Source organism: Eptatretus burgeri, chromosome 8, assembly GCF_056783735.1.
Source record: "Eptatretus burgeri isolate ZD-2024b chromosome 8, Ebu_testis_v1, whole genome shotgun sequence".
Taxonomy (NCBI): Eukaryota; Metazoa; Chordata; class Myxini; order Myxiniformes; family Myxinidae; genus Eptatretus; species Eptatretus burgeri.
The window spans coordinates 46250586-46255585 of record NC_140968.1 but is presented as its reverse complement, the minus strand read 5'-3'; the positions used below and the strand labels follow the sequence as shown (position 1 = coordinate 46255585).

Genomic DNA, 5000 nt, shown 5'->3' with positions numbered 1-5000 from the left:
CCACCCTTCCTCCTCTCCCTACTCTCTCCTTCACCCCTCCCTCCTCTTTCCCTCCCTCTTCTCTCTGCTTCCCTCTCCCCCCTCCCCCTTTATACCGCTGCCAGCAAAGTGACGGGTTTTATTTGCGAGCATATCTTTACCTCCGCTTCTGAAGAACGCCACTGATGTTTTCATCCTGTCTGTCTGTCTGTCTGTCTGTCTGTCTGTCTGTCTGTTTGTTTGTGAACAAAATATCTCAAAAAGTTGTGGACGGGTTTCGACGAAATTTTGTGGAGTGCTTGGGTATGTGCCAAAGACAAAATGATCAGATTTTAGTGAAGATCCGAATCCGAGCTGTTAGGGTTGATCCGAAATAACACGTGCTTGAAGGTTATGGCGGAGAGCAATGGCAGACGGGCAGAGGAGTATGGAGAATGGAAGGGATGCACAGGGGGTTTATCCGCGAACCCACTATCACGCGCCTTCTGGTTGAATGGTTTGCATTCGTGGGAACAATCATCCGGGTGGCAGACGTGTGGTTGTTCTTTGCGGATTATGTGGTTTTACAGTGTGAGACATAATCCGTGGTGATGCTCACCATAACAGTCAGGAGGTGCGTCTGATATATCAACGATGAATGTGGTCAGCATTCGTTAGATATTTATTGATATGCTGTTCTGATGAGGGTAAATAAGTCCAAAATTGGGATAGGTGGCTCTGTTTGATGGTGAACTGATGTTGACCATATAATCTTTGTTTGATGGAGTTGCCAGGCTGAGGCCTCTGGTGTTGGAGGTGGCACTTTGGTGTCAGACTATGTCTAATGGTGATCAGGGGAGTGCTTGTCACACTCCACATGTTTTGACATATATATACATCATACACTGCATTTGCTTTGTGAGCCTGGTGTTGGCTTAGTGGTTAGGGTGGTGGCTTGGGATCCCAGGGTCCTGAGTTCAAGTCCCGTTGGCTGCTGAATTAACACCAGGGGGTTGACTCAGCCTGTCATCCTTCCGAGGTCGGCGAAATGAGTACCAGTGTACTGGTCCCAGTGTATGCCCCGGTTAGAATAGGTGTACCATATCCCTATGTGTCGTAAGAGGCGACCAGGGTTGGCGTCAGGAAGGGCATCCGGCCATAAAACATTGCCTCAAGAAAAAAAAAGCCAACCCCTGCACAGCAGGGATAAATGGCTGTAAAAACGGTCATATATATATACACTACATTTGCTTTGTATATTATGAGCTCAGCTCTTTACCTTCCGACCCTCGAGTTACACTCCACCCAATAAACTGCCCTCCATGCTAATTACCTCTTCCCTTTCCAACCAATCCAACTCTTCCTCCTTCATCTCGAGTGCCTTGAGCTCCCACTCTTTGGAGACCGGATTCCCACAATCTTGTAGGTATGGCCCGTATGGGTCACAACAGATGGCAGCCGACTCGCGCAGACATCTGTCCGACTGTCACGCTCTGCTTTTCTGTGCGTCCCAGTGACGGCACGGATGGTTTGCTCACGTCACAGTTCTCACGCTCACCTCCTATTTCACTCCGCTACAGGTGTGAGCGCAGGTGTTGTTTAAACGCCCCCAGAGCGCGACACATGTGTGGGGCAGTTCAGGTGTCCTGTTTTAAAGACTTGCTGCCACGTGGCAGCATCGCGACGGCGGCGGCGTTGGAACTTGGAGGCGACTTGCAAGGAGATGTGTTTGTTTTGCCGTTAGATAATTATGAATTATGCGTTTACAAGGGTACATTACCTCCGCGGCAAGGACAATTACTCTCCTCGCAAGGCAGCCCTTGGCGAGAATGGGCGCGTGTTGGCGTCCGCGTCGTGCTCGGATGCCCTGTCCTACGTGTTGATGTGTGTGCCGTGCTCCGTGATCAGTGTGCCAATGTACCTTTACCTCCCTTGCCTTGCCAGCTCGCTGTGGCCTACGTCATATTGCCTACGCCGAGCTCGAGGTTTGAGGATGGGGCGATTCGGGGTCGGCTATGTTGCGTGTGTGGTGGGGGTGGGGTGGGGGGCGAGGGGGGCGCGCGGTTGCCCCCTCCAGCACATCGCAGGCTCGGCGCCCAATCGCGGCCGCGTCGTCTCTACAAAAAGCTCCGTGCGACGCGGTTCGGGCCAAATCGCCGTGCCGACAGCGCTGAGCACGGCACGCGTCCCAACACGAGTGGAAACGAAACCGTCGAGCCGTGAGTACCGAGACTTACTGTATTCATTAATTGTACGAAACTATGTGCGAGGCTTCATGTCAGAACGAAATTCACGCGAAATGACTTCGCAGGGTCGTTGGGACGATATTATATAGTTGTGGGAATAGGTACATGATAAACGGGGTCTCCAGCTCAGGTCCAGCACAGGTACAAGATATTAATCAGACCTGAGGGACGGGTGGGAGTGCCCAACCGGTCCTGAGGTGCACGGGGTCAGGACTCAGGTGAGAGGAAGAAATGAGAAACAGGATCTGGTATCCAGAAGGCTGTGAGAGAAAAACGTTCCTGCGGCACAACGCGGGTGGTGGGGGGGGGGGGGACGGGGGGTCGTGATTCCACTTTTGAGAGGACGTCGCCGTCACCTGGCCTGGGTGCACAAAATGTCCCTCCTTTCGAGTATTTCACGTGTACAATACCCCGGACGTATCCGTACTACGTTGTGTGTGTGTGTGTGTGTGTGTGTGTGTGTGTGTGTGTGTGTGTGTGTGTGTGTGTGTGTGTGTGTGTGAGAGAGCGCTCGCGCGCACCACTAATTGTGTTTAAATAATACGTGAGTGTGAATTGTACCCTTATCTTAATCGCACACACACACACACACACACACACACACACACACACACACACACACACACACACACACACACACACACACACACACACACACACACACACACACACACACACACACACACAAACACCGTGTAGGATGTGCACACCTGGAGTTTCCACTATGAATGAAGGAAACTCGTGAAAGAGATTCCCACTTGGTTGTGGCTGAGCGGGGTGTCAGGGAATCCTCACTTCGCATGTTCAGACGAAGGGAAAGTGAGGGTGGGAGAGGGATGTGGGGAGGGGCACTGCGCGAGACGCGGAGGTTAAAATACAGCATATATGACCTAGAGAGTGAGATGGGGCAATTTCACAGTTACTGACTATGATATCTGTCTATATGAGATAAGGCTGGACCTGTTCTGGTTTCCTGAGCTGGATAAGCACTGTGGAGGACATTATAGAGGAATGGAGAATGCTGAATGAACTCATGGAATGATGAGAGTGAAGAAGAGTGGAAATGAAAATTGGAGTGAAAGAGGGGATAAGATGGCGTTGAGACAAATGAGCAGTTTCGAATGGAGAAAGAGGTTGGGGGTGGCAGTGGTGGCAGGGGGCAGGCGGGGCGGTCAAGGGGATATAGATGTATAGTGCATGATATAATTTCAGACAGGACAATGGTCTGGGCTGGAGATGTGATTCTTGGGGATAGAGAGGAAGGACTGGAGGGGTAATTGTAAAAGAGAGGGGTGGATTTTTTTAGTGCACGATATGGAGTGGGAGGGTAAGCAGAGGTGAGAGGAGCAATGGAAGGGAGAAGGGCTGCCTTGAATTGGAGATGGAATGCAGGTGTTTACTGGGCTGCGTGTTTCAAGAGATTTGATATTACAGCTCTGCATATTATGAACTGCCAAGCGCTTGCCTGCAGTTTGTTTCAAGGAAACCAAGCAAGCAAATGGAGGCACGTATATTGAACCTCGTGTCCAGAATGACTCAAGAATCTGCAAGGACACGAGTTATGATGCTTCGTTAATGGTGATAAATGGACAATGAGCGAGACGCAAAATGATGTTTGTCTGTCCGAGTGACGAATTTAAGGGGCTGTTTTATGGATTTTGTAAGCACTGAAGGCTTTAAGTATAATTATATTCAATATGCCTGGTGTTGGCTTAATGGTTGGGGTGGTGGGCTTGGGATCCTGGGATCCCACTCGGCTGTTGAATTAATATCAGGTGAGGTATGCTCTGCCTGTCATTCTTCTGAGGTCGGCAAAACGAGTGCTCGGTTGCTGGTATCCTGTGTTGGAGTGGCGACCCATCCAGGATTGTGCCCAATAACCAAGGAGACTGCTTCGGCAGCACCAACACTCTGCACAGAGTATGGTCCCGATGGATGGATGGATGGATATTCAATCTATTTTGCCTGCAAAGACATATATTGTTATCTATATATTTAATTTGTACTTTATGCTCAAAACGTTGATGCTTTCTACACCCTTTCGGAGGACGCAGCATAAGACGCATAATAAGAATAAGAAGGATCTTCATTTCGACTGCGCAATGCTCCGCGAGAGGCCGAAGGTGAATGCTGTGAACCGTCACATGCAAGTCCCACGAATTAGAGAGAGAGAGAGAGAGAGAGAGAGAGAGAGAGAGAGAGAGAGAGAGAGAGAGAGAGAGAGAGAGAGAGAGAGAGAGAGAGAGAGAGAGAGAGACACACACTCGTCATTGAGGATCCCAGAAGCTTTTAGATTCACTTGGCTGGCTGCACAAGTACTGGACCGAAGGTATTCCAGATAACACCGTTCACTGGATAATGTCCTGCCGGTCGTCCTACTTTTTTGAGGATGAATGTGGATCCCAGCGGAGCATTCTCAGTCCACCGTGCAGGTGTAGTTGGCACATCACATGAACGCCATGAGAATGGTTATGTTAAATGAGTACAACATATGCATTGGCCTACAAACGTCCCCTCATGGGAGGTTGGTGATTTAAACCCCGGCCCAATCATACCAACTTTCTTTAAAATGGTGCGTGCTGCTCCCTTGCTTGATGCTCAGCATTTAAAAGGGTAGAGCATGGACAAACAATGCTGGGAATGCAATGGCAAACCCACCCAGTGTAACCCTTTGTCAAGAAACTTCGGCAGCACCAGTGCTCTGCAAAGAGTTTGATATATACATAAAATAATGCATACAAGTGCTTTTAATGATTTTTCTGGAATCCCTTCATAGTGTGGCACATTTGAGGTGTG

At 49.6% G+C, this 5000-nt stretch overlaps 1 protein-coding gene across 3 annotated transcripts in view; it reads left to right on the top strand.

Moving 5' to 3' along the window:
• The first annotated feature begins 2061 nt into the window (after positions 1 to 2061).
• The window catches only part of LOC147021661 (cadherin-11-like), a 348953-nt gene continuing 346014 nt past the window's right edge, over positions 2062 to 5000 (top strand). Inside the window, exon 1 of one of the 3 annotated variants that reach the window (XM_085891880.1) lies at positions 2062 to 2177. The gene's annotated coding sequence lies outside the window, so the exon portion shown is untranslated. The remainder of the gene's footprint in view (positions 2178 to 5000) is intronic. The other 2 variants (XM_085891879.1, XM_085891883.1) reach the window with 2 other exon arrangements.